General features: G+C 44.8%; 1 pseudogene; it reads left to right on the top strand.

Moving 5' to 3' along the window:
- Positions 1-5,546: 5,546 nt before the first annotated feature.
- On the top strand, positions 5,547-5,664 carry LOC124597447 (annotated as a pseudogene).
- Positions 5,665-16,383: the final 10,719 nt, after the last annotated feature.

The following is a 16,383-nucleotide window of genomic DNA, read 5'->3' as shown; positions in this document are numbered from 1 at the left end:
ATATGACACTACCGGTCAAATTGAAAACGTCGGAGCACACATCCTGCTTTTGACGTAATTTTCTGTACAAAATATTTACCCTCCACATAAATAGAAACTGTCGCTAAGACAATGTAAGATTCCTTTCTTCTTCGTATATCATTATGGGAACCATTGCCCCAATTAGGGCTGCAATACGTCCAGATTTCCTCGTATTGGTTCTAATTTTGAGGGCACAGGGGCGTGCTGGAGGGATTTTTATACAACTGTCCGGGGTAAGTGGAAAATTCGATTGACTGAAAACAGAATGTAGTAAACCTCGCTTACAACGCAGCACCAGATATTAAACTTTTAAGACAACAAAAAATTGATATCTAATGCCACAAGCACAAAAATTTGTATTTTAGTATGTAAATACGTACATTAAAAACTTTCTCCATTTAAATATTTATCTTCTGCTTTTTAGTCTTGTATGTGTGAAGTTTTTCATCTCATTTAAACTAATTTGATGAGATTACAACAGAGACATGTGGTTAACTTGCAGGTTTACTTCAGTTTCTCTTCGGCTAAGGCGACCAGCGTATTGCTTCCTCGTAGGCATATTTTGCGAAAATAAGTTTCATTCAAATCTCTTTGAAATAAGATTCTTTACTCGTCACTAAAAAAAGTTGTCAACCCTAGTCATGCTTCGTGCATAATCGAAAAGGCTGAAAAACATAGAGCTAAACCAGTCAAAAGCACTGAGTGAGTGAAAAGATTCATGGAGTTGATATGGCGGCAGAGACTAGCTTCATTCGGTTGTTTCATTTGACTGAAGAAAACGTACTGAACGAAAAAAACAATCGACTGACCAATCGATTGTTAAAACAGTCGATTGTCCACTCACTAGCTACATAGATGGTTGTTGCCACAACTCTGAGCCAGTGGCCTGAGGGAGGGTTGACCATGGACGCCAGAGCAGAGCTGGTGAGGGACTGCAACTGCGACTGCTTGAACCGCCACGGCTTCCCGCGTAGTGACGATGTCCATCGCACACGGCGGATCGTGATTCACAGGTCCCGTTCTTTTTAGTGGCTTCTTCATCGCCACTGGTACCCGCACCACTGCATACTGCATGGATGGTGGTACTGCAGGGAAAGAATAATGCGAAATAAAGACATTCTTCCAGACACCACCTGCAGCTGCAAGGAAAAAGAGAACAATTCATATATGTAAGCAGAGTGAGTACATGTATAAATCATATCACACTGGCTCCGTGACATATCCCTCAGGTCATCCAGCATGTCCTCATGGCAACACAGCTCCCTCTTCATCTCGTCCACCCACCCAGGCACCTCCTCGCCTGAACCACCATGGATCAGTTGATTGAGGCTTCCGAAATCACCTACAACAGCACCATATTGATTTATTTGAAAAGCACACACACACACACACACACACACACACACACACACACACACACACACATACAAGAAAAAAATTGATGGTCGGATATGTACTTACACGATAGCTGTGATGCAGATGGCATCACAACCTTTGTCTTTCATTGCTCCTGCTCCTCGAAATCATCTTCTGCAACACAAAGGATATGCAGCATATGACGCGTATGATGAAATTTTTTGTCTAATAGCAACATATTATGTATACGCACAGTACTATGAAGAAGAAAATATATACTAATTACAATGCTGCTGCTCCTGTTTTTGCTGTGACTCTTGCTGGCTTTGAGCAGCCAGGTCGATAATTACCCGCTGGATGTATACTGGAATTTAAGACGACATACATTCAGTACTAAACTAAATTCGCCCCGGACAGTCCTTGGAAGGCCCAACGGTATCGACAGGCCGTCGTGTCATCCTCAGCCCACAGGAGTCACTGGATGCGCATATGGAGGGGCATGTGGTCAGCACACCGCTCTCTCGGCCGTATGTCAGTTTACGAGACCGGAGCCGCTACTTCTCAGTTAAGCAGCTCCTCAGTTTGCCTCACAAGGGCCAACAGCGCTCGGCAGACCGGATGGTCACCCATCCAAGTGCTAGCCCAGCCCGACGGCACTTAATTTCTGTGATCTGACGGGAAACACTGCGGCAAGACCGTTTGTCTGTATTCAGTACTATTACTACGAAAATCTTAGTGAAAAAGTTATCGATTTTGATCCTCGAAATCGTGTACATCGTCAAAGATTCAATGACGACTAAATAACAGCAGCATATTGCATACGTGGAGAAGAATAGATATACTACTTATGATGCTGTTCCTGCCACAACAGCCCTTCTGCCTCCAGCTCATGCAACATTTGGTGGATATTTAATACCGCTGCTACGATATTGACAGAATTCGAAAAAATGCTACACTTGCCAATTTGAATCTGAACTTGCCTTGTAATCCTATGCCTGCGACTGTCTTGGACGTTTGCCATCACTGGCGCCACTACTGCTGCTGCCTGATGGCGCTGTTGAACGCTTCATATTGACACAAAGACGACAACGGAGCAAACAGACTAATAATGCATAAGGGAGACATCAAATCGAGCTGACCCAACTGCAATATGTTAGCAGAAGGAGGCCAGGAATGGCTGGGTAGGCTTAAAATGTCTTCACTGATCCAGCATGTGTTTGCACACATTGCTTCACACACAAACAGGAAGCAGCCACTTGAAGAAGAGAAAAGGTGGATTTCCAGGTATCAAATATCAAAGGATGCCGACTCCAGCTCTGGTAGTCACTTGCAACCGGAAATAGTCACTTGAAGCTGGAATTCCTCCAGCAAAGAACAACACTGCGAACAAAGGGGACTGTAGCTCGCGTCCGCTGTTACGGGCAATGGGGCTCTCTGGTAGCTCGGTATGCATCATGTAATTGCATTATTGTTTGACAGTAGTTAACGGTAGACACCTGGTGGTCCCTAGCGTTGCGATGTCGTGTCTCTAGCCCAGGCTCGCCATGGATGGCTGTGAGGCCTCTGGCAATGGTTTCCTGTGGCAGGCTATGAGGGTTTTTCTCATTCCACACTTGGCGTAGTTCATGGCCACCGTGTACATGAGTGTTCTGACTGTAGTTCTGTGTGGTGAGGCTGGAGGGGCGCGCTGATATGTACATGCCATTAGGCCGCAGGCATCCACAGCTAATGGAGCTGTCAGTGGGAGGCAGCCCCTGCCGCCATACGCCTGGTGCCTGGACGACAGAAACATGCGCTGGAGACCCCAAATGGCAGCTAATATACCACACTTCATTCCATTCCTTGGTGCTTAAAATTATTACATCATTGAAAGTGGGGGAGAGGAGGGGCGCAGCCCTGTCTCTCACAAACTGATTACATATACGAGGGTTGGAACATTAATAGTGGCACCTATTTATTGTCCGCATCTCGTGGTCGTGCGGTAGCGTTCTCGCTTACCACGCACGGGTTCCCGGGTTCGATTCCCGGCGGGGTCAGGGATTTTATCTGCCTCGTGCTGACTGGGTGTTCTGTGATGTCCTTAGGTTAGTTAGATTTGGCCAGCCAGTGCGGCCGAGCGGTTCAAGGCGCTTCAGTCTGGAACCGCGTGACCGCTACGGTCGCAGGTTCGAATGCTCCCTCGGGCATGGATGTGTGTGATGTCCTTAGGTTAGGTAGGTTTAAGTAGTTATAAGTTCTAGGGTTCTGATGACCTCAGATGTTAAGTCCCATAGTACTCAGAGCCATTTGAACCATTTTTTTAGTTAGGTTTAAGTAGTTCTAAGTTCTAGGGGACTGATGACCATAGATGTTAAGTCCCATAGTGCTCAGAGTCATTTGAACTATTTGAACCTATTTATTTACAGCTCGTAAAAATATATATATATGTGTTCCAAAGTTTTAGTGACCTTCAGAGAAGTCACCAGCGTTATGTATAACACGTTACCAGCGATGTGGAAGTCGTAGGAGACTCTTAGCACTGCAAGCTGTGTTGACAGTTCGAGCGGCGCGGTCTATTGCCCGACAAACCTGCAGCAGTTTTGAAGCGAATGCTGTGAAGTGTTTCCTTTAGAAATCGAGTTGAACTCACTAGGGCTTAAGTCAAGGGAGTGCAGTAGGTTGTACAGCACTTAGCAGCTCCATCAGTCAAACAAATCAGTAACAGCTTGCATTATATGTGCTTGAGCATTGTCATGGTCAGGTCCTGCAGAAAGTGTCATCACATCTGTCTCTAAGCTGGTCCTAGGTTGTGTTCCAAAAATGAACAGCATAGAGACAGAAGTGATGACACTTTCTGCAGGATCTGACCATCATTTTGCTGGATAATGCTCAAGCACGTACAGTGCAAGGTGTTACTGATTTGTTTGACATATGGGGCTGTTAAGTGCCATACCACCTACTGCACTCCCCTAAGCCCTAGTGAGTTCAACTCGGTTTCTAAACTTGAGGGAAAACTTCACGGCATTCTCTTCAGAACTGTAACAAATTCGTCGCGAAACAGACAGCGCCGCTCGAACTGTCAATACAACTGACACTGCTAAGAGTATCCTATGACTTTCACATCGCTGGCAACTGGTTATACACAATGCTGGTGACTACTTTGAACGTCAGTAAAGCTTTGAAACTCATATCTATTTTATACGAGCTGTAAATAAATAGTTGCCACCATTAAAGTTCCAACCCTCGTATGCGTCGGTGTTATTATAGACTTTGGTTTGAATTTTGTGTCATCCGGACTGGACGATTTTCCAGAAGGGGAGGGGTTAATTAAGTGATCGATTTTATTAATTAGTCAATTTATTTGAGATGAAAAGTGTGGGCTTATATCAGCGAGAGGGAGGCAGGAGGGGATAGGTATTTCCGAGAGGAGAGACGAGGAGGAGTGGGAGAGAGGTAGGGGGGGGGGGTTGTTCTCAGAAGGACAGATTATCCCCCGAGCGTTATAAACCAACCAGCGTAACAGTACGTTAAGGGGAGGGCGAGGTGGATGGATGAGGGGCTTTTCAGATGGGCGGATTATCCCCAGATGGTAATATGTTTTCCCTCTACGCAATGTTTCCCAACCTTTCTGAGACTATTATCCATGAGTGCAATCAGATATTACCTAGTACCCGTCTCCACTAACGTCGTTTTAGAATGAAAAAATTATAACTGCTGTAGGTGTTTTGTTATATCGAGAAATAATGATTTTGCTTGTTTCTAACAACCTCTCTTTATAGAGTGATGAAGCTCTTAGCAGTGCATCATTATTGCTACCTCTAACTCCTCTTCAGAAAAGAAAGCTGACTATCCACATTCAGGGTAGACACTTGTTACAAAATAGTCTTCCTCTGCATCACTCCTGTTCCTAGCGACTCCTGTTTCATCCACACCCTACACCCCCATTTAAAACCAACCGAATTAAAGCAAATGCGCTGCACTTACAGTCTGCAAATTGCTTCGTTGCTGGATTCCTTACTTCCGACTAGTAGAAATTGGTAAACCTTGGGCTACCAAGGCTTTGTCTGACAACTACTACTACTAATAATAACACTACGAAGGCTCAGCAGCAGTTTAGTAACAATTGCGTATTTACTGTTGTGTCGTGTCGTCAATTAGATGCATTATTTGTTGCCAAATGAATAATGAAAGGCAACGGCCTTGCCGCAGTGGATACACCGGTTCCCATCAGATTACCGAAGTTAAGCGCTGTCGGGCGTGGCCGGCACTTGGATGGGTGACCATCTGGGCCGTCATGCGCTGTTGCCATTTTTCGGGGTGCACTCAGCCTCGTGATGTCAACTGAGGAGCTACTAGACCGAATAGTAACGGTTCCGCAGAAAACCACCATAACGACTGGGAGAGCAGTGTGCTGACCACACGCCCCTCCTATCGGCATCCTCAGTGGTGGATGACACGGCGCTCGGATGGTCCCGATGGGCCACTTGCGGCCTGAAGACTAAATGAATAATGGAGCAATTTGTGGTCCAGTGAGAGAACTACCTTCAACTCAGAGAAGGCATTTTGATGAGATATTAAAGCACATGTGATGTATATGTCTCAGTCTTAGAGTCATAGATGCATAGCAAAAAGTAAGGAGTTTGTATCTAAAAAGTGGACTGTGTGAGTAGAAGGTGTTCATACATTCGTTTCATACACTTTAACCTCAACCAAACTGCGTCACGGGCTAATGCTCGTGTTTGAAAAAAATGATAAGGACTGGTAACTTGGTAATCAGTATTATAGCTTACAAAATAGTGATAATAATAATGATCTTTAAAAAGTATTTTAGTTTCGTAACCGTAACACAATCGAATTCTTTTGTTTTCACCCCTTAGAAAATTTCGTTAACCACTCAGGGGGAATCACCCCCATGTTTGCAACCACCGCTCTACACAGTGCATTGCTGCAACTTCTATGTAACTCAGCGCCTTATTTATTTCTTTTTTTAAATTTTGGGGCAGTTTACTGGTACACAGCGTCACTGGTTCAGATTCGGTCCAACTGTCTCGGTGGACAAGTGAGACGAGATTCAATGCAAGGGCTGAACAACAGCCGAGCATAGCATTTTGAAGGTGCGGCGGTGGAACTATAAGGTGCGTGCCACCTTCCGACTGTGGAAGTACAGAGGAGGGTGCAGTAATGCGCCAACGCTAGGTGAAGGAAGAAAGTGGCTGGACGAGAACAGGCGTGGTCGTATTGGGCCTACCGTCAGTCATACCCCGAAGACGAGTCCTCCAGGATGGCGAGCAGAACGGGGTGTCGGTGCCATCGCCGTGACACTGTGGTGCCGGTGGTTTGTAGTCCAACGACCCTCTCACGGAGGGCTTCCACTTAAGTGTATAGTTGGCGAGCCTTACGGTGAATGGTCATCTTGAAAAGGGCCGTATTTTCCCCTCACGCAGAGTGACAATCCTGGTGAGCACTCAGCAGCCCCATCAGTCACACAACTCTTCGAAATGTTTTAAGATGATTTTCCTGTGTTTACGGCGTTTTATTTGAACATGTCTTGTAGCCTCTATATATGCTTGTGTGTTAGTTACTGCTGTTGTTTTAAGTACAGTATACAATTAAAACAATTTTTCATCAGTTGGTTTGAGCGCAGCATCCAAGATACACTATGTGATCAAAAGTATCCGGACACCATCCAAAACATATGTTTTTCGTATTAGGTGCATTGTGCTGTGGAAGAAAATGTAGTCCATCAACAAAGGAGGTGGCTTACAAAACACTCGTTCGACCTATACTTGAGTATTGCTCATCAGTGTGAGATCCGTACCAGATCGGTCTGACGGAGGAGATAGAGAAGATTCAAAGAAGAGCGGCGCGTTTCGTCACAGGGTTATTTGGTAACCGTGATAGCGTTACGGAGATGTTTAATAAACTCAAGTGGCAGACTCTGCAAGAGAGGCGCTCTGCATCGCGGTGTAGCTTGCTCGCCAGGTTTCGAGAGGGTGCGTTTCTGGATGAGGTATCGAATATATTGCTTCCCCCTACTTATACCTCCCGAAGAGATCACGAATGCAAAATTAGAGAGATTAGAGCACGCACGGAGGCTTTCAGACAGTCGTTCTTCCCGCGAACCATACGGGACTGGAACAGGAAAGGCAGGTAATGACAGTGGCACGTAAAGTGCCCTCCGCCACACACCGTTGGGTGGCTTACGGAGTATAAATGTAGATGTAGATGTAGATGTAGACTCCACCTGAGAACTTTATTCCGTAGGCACTAGACTTCAGCATCCGGGACTTATTCATCGTGGCCCACGCAGAGGAACCACATGTTAGTGAGGGTACTACAAAGGAGAGATACAGCTGGAGCTCGGTATCTTAATTCAGCTCTCGGCTGGAGAAGAGCGGGTACAAACTTTTGTCAACTTTTACCATTTATGGGTGATGTATTCTGCATGGCGGTGGGCGGTGGAAGAAAAGTTTCTTATCCAACCAGACCCCGAGATACTTGGTATCTTGGGCCCATGGGAGCCGGACGCTCCCGAAGGAGATGTTGTGGCGGAGGATAGGGCGTCTTTTAGTGAAATACGCTGCCATAGTTTTGGCGGCATTGAGGGCAATTTTACTGGAGCGACACCAGGTGACCGTTGCGTCCCTGCGCGCTTCTCCGATGCAGATATTTAAGCACCGACAAGCCACCGCCGAGGTGGACAACTTCCCCGCATTGACGCCGGTCCGTGGCGACTCTCCTGATATCGACCTTTGCCCTCTTTTTTGATCTTTGGTCGTCGGTTGTGACTCGTGTGCGATGGGATACGCTCTGACGGACAGAAAAAGGGGTCACTGGAGAGAGAGACGAGGGCAGTACGAGCATAGTAAGTGATCGCCAAGTGGTCGTCGATTTGGCCGGCTTCGGCAGTGCTTGCAGAGTGTTGTGGACTAGCTGGGGAGGCCAGGTGCTTGGGGGCCGTTGACAACTGTTGCTGTGTGCACCTGGTTCTCTTATCTGTCAAGTGGAGGATTCATGCTGTCAGACGTGGACTCTTCGAAATGTTTTAAGATGATTTTCCTGTGTTTACGGCGTTTTATTTGAACATGTCTTGTAGCCTCTATATATGCTTGTGTGATAGTTACTGCTGTTGTTTTAAGTACAGTTCGCTGTTTGCTGCTGAAATGTGAATTCGTATTCATGATTTATTGCGCTGGTCGGTTTTCCGATTCCTGAATTTCAGGTGGCGCTGAAGAGCAATTCAAGTTACCCGCGCCAAGGTTTGATTCCTTTCACTGACATTATTACCTTGAAAATGTGTGATCATTGAGGGTGTTTGTTATTTTCATCTGTCACGAAAGTGTACTATCATATAACCATGTCACGGGTATACAATTAAAACAATTTTTCATCAGTTGGTTTGAGCGCAGGATCCAAGATACACTATGTGATCAAAAGTATCCGGACACCATCCAAAACATATGTTTTTCGGATTAGGTGCGTTGTGCTGTCACCTGCTGCCAGGTACTCCATATCAGCGACCTCAGTAGTCATTAGACGTCGTGAGAGAGCGGAATGGGGCGTTCTGCAGAATTCATTGACTTCGAACGTGATCAAGTGATTGGGTGTCACTTGTGTCATACGTCTGTACGCTAGATTTCCACGCTCCTACACATTTCCGATGGAATAGTGAAGTGGAAACGTGAAGGGACACGCACAGCACAAAAACGTACAGGCCGACCTCGTTTGCTGACTGAGACAGCCGACAATTGAAAAGGCTCGTAATGAGTAATAGGGAGACATCTGTCCAGACCATTACACAGTGCTTCCAATCTGCTTCAGGATCCACTTCAAGGACTATGACAGTTAGGCGGGAGGTGAGAAAACTTGGAATTCAAGGTCGAGCGGCTGCTCACAAGCCACGTATCACGCCTGTGAATGCCAAACGACGTTTCGCTTGGTGTAAGAAGCGCAAACATTGGACAATTGAACTGTGGGAAAACGTTGTGTGGAGTGAGGAATCACAGTACACAACGTGGCGATCCGATGGCAGGGTGTGGGTATAGCGAATGTTCGGTGAACGTCATCTGTGAGCGTATGAAGCGCCAACAGTAAAATTCGGAGGCAGTGATGTTATGGTGTGGTTGTGTTTTTCATGGAGGGGGCTTGCACCTCTTGTTGTTTTGCTTGGCACTATCACAGCACCGGCCTACGTTGATGTTTTAAGCACCTTCTTGCTTTCCGCTGTTGAAGAGCAATTCTGGGATGGCGATTGCATCTTTCAACACGATCGAGCACCTGTTCATATCACACGGCCTATGGCTGAGTGGTAACACGACAATAACATCCCTGTAATGGTTTGGCCTGCACAGAGTCCTGACCTGAAACCTAAAGAACACCTTTGGGATGTTTTGGAACTCTCACTTCGTGCCAGGCCTCACCGACCGACATCGATACCGCTCCTCAGTGCAGCACTCTGTGAAGAATGGGCTAACGTTCCACAAGAAACCTTCCAGCACCTGATTGAACGTATGACTGCGGGAGTGGAAGCTGTCATCAAGGCTAATGGTGGGTCAACACCAAACTGAATTGCAGCATTACCGATGGAGGACACCACTAACTTGTAAGTCACTTTCCGCCAGGTGCCCAGACGCTTTTAAACACATAGTGTAGGCGTGGCTTATGAAAGCTCTTGATATGCGTCATTGCTATAGCAATAGCATTTTCTCAGCACGTAACGAAGGTGACCTGAGCCTGTCTATATGATCTCCCCCCCCCCACCTGAGCCTGTCTATCTGATCTCTCTCCCCCCCCCCCCCCCCCTCCTCCACTACAATTCTGCTGAGTTTAGCTGTGTAGCTTGACAGAAGCGCCAATGTTGTTTTCCCCTGACACGTTCTGAGTGTTGAAATGTTATTCTTCTCGTCCACTTCGCTTCTACACTGCCGCAATTTAAGAGAGGTAGCTTCGCTCTGGGAAACAGAGTTGTTTAACCATTTGCTGCCTTGTACAAGGTTGGCATGGAACACAACCTACACGGGTCCCGGCTAATTCATTAAAAAGTCATGGAAAGGGAAGTTTCAATCTTCGTGATATAATTCGTTACAACAATAATCACAATGATACATCGTGTGCTGGGGTAAGTTGGCGCCAGCACACCATATGGCAAAAATATTGCACGAAGATCGACAGAGGTAAAAAAAAAAGACTCGCAGGAAACGCGCCGCCAACGCCCTCTCGGCCGCCGGTATTTGGATAGCCGCCATAGACCAGGGGGCCAGTTAGTTTGAGTCTCTCGCACCGAATGAGTTGCAGCGTATCACCGACTCGGAGCCGCAGTCAAAATCAGGCAGCACATACTGAATAGTGTAGTGTACATAGTGGACTTAGTACTTCGTCAGCAGTGAGGCTAACGTGGACGAACGGAAGAGCTTGTACCACAAGTTCAGTAGATTTCGTATTCTTGCGAATAAAGAACCTAGTTAATAATTGCATGCTGTTTGTGCTATAGATAGAGGATACCGGCCACCAAACAACATTGTCTGCTTGCTCCCATTGTACAGCTCTACAGAGACTACGAGATGATATAAAAGACGGCGACGAGGATTTATAACATCACATTTTAAATTTTCCTTCAATGCATTTTTGGCATTTAACAATTTACGAGACAAAATATAGTTTACAGAACTGTTACTGTATTGTTGAGTGACGTTCAACTATAATCTTTACAACGACAATGCATATTAACCCTTAAGTCAAGGATTACAATGTATAACATAACTCTAGGATAAATAACAATCTAACAGTGACGGAGTTGTGGAGATGTAGTATCACAATCTCATTTACAACACTTGTTTCTGCGCAGCTACAAGCCCATTGTATGTGTTAAACATTTTAACATTAATTATTATGTTTTAAGCTACGAGCATAGTCCTTTTTTGTAACTATAGGAAGATTGTGTCCTGTAGCTTTTTCACATTACGTACAATTACCAGAGGAATACATTAAGCCTCCACAGACGGAGCTGCCCCATTTACGCGGTCACTGGCTACAGTTGTGAAGGCTATCTCTTCTCGAAGTGCGTTCATATTGTTTTGGGAGATTCCGTTTGTTGTAAAACATGTAATCTATGATTATTTTATTGAAGAAGATGGGTAGTAATTTTTTAAAGAAATTTTCGTAATTTCACTGTTAATTGTTCATTAATTTTACATAATCACGGTTACATCTTTTTAGCCTTCTTAAGTGCATGTTGAAACGTTAAAAATACTTGTACCTTGTAAAACAATAACTGGTCTATGAGACCATTAATTTCTTTTTTCGACGTTGACATGTCACAGACAGGTCAGACTTTGTCAACAGTTCAACATACACATTTTACCAGTCGTATTGTTGTGCCTGTCTGTGACTCAGCATCTCCCCTACATGGAGAGTACCAATTCATCAATTCATTCGCTTCATAATACTGGTCATAGCCTATACCTTTTTTTTCAAGAAAGGATCTACACACTTTCTGTTGAAGTTAACTACAAGAAAGTAAGGACTGTGTTGTGCTAAGAAAATATGCAATTTCGTTTTGTTTCCCACTGTCAGTTTTAACTACGTTACCTGTGCATTTAAACCATTAGGCAAATTGTTTCTTCCCTATATATTCATTCTCTTTATAAATAATTTTAAATCAAACTTTTGTACACAACAATCAGTTGTTTTGATTTCTTCCTCATAGTCGGTTTTAACAGAATACTTGAAATCTGTGTCTATGGCTTATCAGCATTCAATTAGAATACTACTACAGAATCCGAACTGCCCGAAAGCTTGTAATCCTATAAGTTTTGCAGATTAAAACTAGGCGAAATACTGTCACGGAAGCCACTACCCTCACATATGTAGAAGCCGGAGCTGTCTTTCTCATACCTTATAACCAGTGATGACAACTGATTTATCCATTAACTCTAACCGACTTCAATTCCCAAACAAGATTTATTTCTCAATAACAATAAACAAGAGTCAAGGTCAGAGATCTCGAGAAGAGATGGGCAGAGAGGGGGGCGGCAAAAATGGATAGAGTGTGGAAGGAGTAAATGGGCAAAGAGAGGGAGAGGAGGAGATGAAGCGAGAGAGAAGGAGGAGGTGAGATGGGGCACGAGGTGACGGACATAGAGTGGGGTTAGAAGGAGGAGATGATGGACAAAGAGAGAAGGAGGTGGAGGTGGACAGAGAGGGGGGGGGGGATGAAAGAGATTAAGATGTATATCCAGTTCAAATACATATTTATAAATTGTGAAGCAGTGCTGGATTCGCTAGTAAGCGAATAAAAACGTAATACTGCCCTCTGCAACTGTTTATGGCACCATTTTGTGATACATTCTTGCCCTTAAAGATTTCCCTCTATGCTTAATTGAGACAGAAATGAGGAACATGTACTTACGGCGAGAGCTAAACTCTTTTATTGGGAATTCAGTTTCCGAAAAAACAGTGGAAACGGCACTATGTTGGTAGGGGATGGGGCAGACTGGAAGGAGAAATGTTGCCTCAGTCACGAGAATCTCGACAAGACGAGAATAGGATCGGTATCGTTCGATAGAGGAAAAGATTGAGTGGAGACACTATCCTCCAGAGACACAGCGACACTGATGGACCTGAAGAGGACCACCATGTTACGTCGCAGCAGACTTTCACTATAAATAACACGTGACAGCCGGTAGAGTGATTTCCAGGTTCTCAAAACAAAGTCCCGTGTTTAAAAATTATGCTTCGATTCCAGGAAAGTGTGGGAGAATTACCTCACTTCTGAAAAGCATCAAGAAAAACCATTGTAGTTCCTATTACTGTGACGCTATATTATGCTTCAAGCGATTCAAGGAAAAAAGTATTTAATCACCCTGTCAATAAAATATCAGCTAACAACGATATCACACTGTGGCTGCAGATATGCATACGAAGCGATAAGATTCAAATGTTATTAACCGATTGAAGTGATGCAAAGTGAAGCAACCACGTAAGAAAAAGTTGATATTGCTGGAAGAATCCTGAGGAAATTTTATTCATCCACGAAAGAAATGGCTCACAATACTCACGTTCTGCCGATTATTGAGTATTACTCGTAAATCTTAAGATGTGGATTTAAAGGGTAACCCCTATTTATGGGATAAAGAAAACCTTTAAATGTTGGTAACTGGTTGTTCAGTGGGACGTTCTTTCACCATTTAAGATCAACTTTTCCGTAGCCGCGCTCTTCCTGTTGAACAAACAACTGCTTATCATCCTATGGCTTCCCCTGAGTGCCAAATAGTCTGAAGTCCCAGAAATGTTAACTTACTGTATCTGTAAATTCTATATCAAAGAAAACGTCCATTGTAAATCTAACTACTGATCGATCAGGGACTGAACTTTTACTGAAAGCTTCCCAGTAACTTTCTCTTCCAGTGTATATGAGATTACTGATCACAGGAGAGAAAGCGTGCTGGAGTGCACAAATGGGAAAAGTTTAACAAACTGAATTGTTGTTTAACGGACATTTATTCACATAGTAGAACGTAACTAAACATTGAACACGTATAAAATAATAACAGTATATTTCCGTAAGCGTAAAAGGTATTAAATATCAACATCCACCGAGGAGTAGGTATTCTCGGGAACGCAACATGGACGATCTTGTCCTCATACGCAAAGACCCAAACATTTATCTAATAATCAAAGATAATACTTACCATTCTCTAGCAAACATTGAGTCGCCAAGACCGGCTCGTAACTTGCAGCGGAAGGAAACTCGAAACTCAGTCGAGATCACGTTGCATGAAGTGATCGAGATTGGATGAGGTACAAGTTACACCCCGTCTGAACCTAGTTAAATGATAGCAAAATCATCACTCACGATGACCCCATAATGATTTTGACAAATAACTTTATATTAAGGGAAGTTTCAAAATCGAAAAATAGCCGTCTATGTCCACCCAGAAGCGGCACATTATACTCACCACTTACCACCTCAGCTAATCTTATGCTGCAAGACTGACCATGTACTAAAACCAATCTGATTCGTCTCCATGCCCGGAGACCGAAGAACTTGGAGCGAGCGAACTGAGCAGCCAACATGAATTCATTAGTGATTCCAGGCACTTCCTCCATTCAGGAAACACAAGACAAAATTTTCCGTCGGTTCACCGTCTAAAATCTGAACAAACGCATCCCTCGCATGTGTGTCATAAGGAACCGATCCCGAGGCCACCTTTTAAGGAAGTCCGTGCAGATAATTCCCAGCTCGAATTTTGCCTCAAGCTAGCTTTGAAAATTAAACGTCAAGACAGTTCTCAGGCCTGTAATACAAAGCTGAATCAAGAAAGTACACCTGAAGTCGCAAAGTTGCATGCATTTGCAAGTACACCCACATTCACTCAAACCAGCAATCATCCATGTTTAGGGAAACGTTGTTATGGATTGTACTGAATATCAAATATAATAAAGACGAAAGTAATACACGCACAATTTTGGTTGCCAGTGTGATCTTCTTCCCTCGCTAGGAAAAAATTATGAGAAAATGCAGGCAGAGAAATGACACTCTGCGACTCCTCGTTAGCTACACGATCCACCCAATTACCTTAAGTAGTCTTCTGTAGCACCAGATTTCAAAACCCTCTACTCTCTTCTTGCTAAACTGCTTATCGTCCATGTTTCACTTCCACACATGTCTACACTCCAAACAAATACCTTCAGAAAAGACTTCCTAAGACTTAAATCTGTATTCGATGTAATCAAACTTCTCTTCTTCAGAAACGCTTTTCTCACCATTAAAAATCTACATTTTACATCCTCTCTGCTTCAGCCATCATTGATTTACGGCCTTAATAGCAGAACACACATACAACACACCTTAAAAAATGTTTTGCATCCCTCCCGTTCCCAGAACTCTTGCAGATAGATGTTGACTGTGGATATTGTCTCACAGACACAGTCCCTTTGACTGTTCAGAGATGTCACTAAACCCGCACAAAGATATAAATAACCATGCATGAGCAGCGCTTATTAGACGGAGCGGGTCCGACAGCCGATAAATTCCACCAGGAAGGAGGTACACAGCTCGTGTTGTCTGTAGTTCAACCATGCCTAGACGTTCAATACCGCGGTTCGATCGCGTCCGCATTGTTACTTTGGGCCAAGAAGAGCTCTCAGCCGGCCGGAGTGGCCGAGCGGTTCTAGGCGCTACAGTCTGGAGACGCGCGACCGCTACGGTCGCAAGTTCGAATCCTGCCTCGGGCATGGATGTGTGTGATGTCCTTAGGTTAGTAAGGTTTAAGTAGTTCTAAGTTCTGGGGGACTGATGACCTCAGAAGTTAAGTCCCATAGTGCTCAGAACCATCTGAACCAAGGGCTCTCAACAAGGGAATTGTCCAGGCGTCTCGGAGTGAACCAACGAGACGTTGTTCGGGCTTGGAGGAGACACAGAGAGACAGGAACTGTCGATGACAAGCCTCGCCCAAGCCGCCCAAGGGCTGCAGTGGATGACCGCTACCTAAGGAACCCAGACACCAACGCCACCATCTTGAATAATGCTTTTCGCGTAGCCACAGGACGTCATGTTACGACTCAAACTGTGCGAAATAGACTGCATGATGCACAACTTAACTCCCGACGTCCCTGGCGAGGTCCATCTTTGCAACCACGACACCATGCAGCGCGGTACAGATGGGTCCAACAAAATGCCGAACGGATCTCTCAGGATTGGCATCACATTCTCTTGACCGATGAGTGTCGCATATCCCTGCAACCAGACAATCGTCGGAGACTTGTTTGGATGCAACCCCGTCAAGCTGAACGCCTTAGACGCATTGTCCAGCAAACGCAGCAAGATGGAGGTTTCCTGATGTTTTGGGGTGGCATTATGTGGGGCCAACATACGCCGCTGGTGGTCATGGAAGACACCGTAACGGCTGTACGCTCCGTGAATGCCATCCTCCCACCGAAAGTGCAACAATATCGGCAGCATATTGGCGAGGCATTCGTCTTTATGGACGACAATTGGGGCCACCAATGTGCACATCTTGTCAATCA

This window comes from Schistocerca americana, chromosome 2 (genome assembly GCF_021461395.2).
Source record: "Schistocerca americana isolate TAMUIC-IGC-003095 chromosome 2, iqSchAmer2.1, whole genome shotgun sequence".
NCBI lineage: Eukaryota > Metazoa > Arthropoda > Insecta > Orthoptera > Acrididae > Schistocerca > Schistocerca americana.
This window is presented reverse-complemented; position numbering and strand designations above follow the sequence as displayed.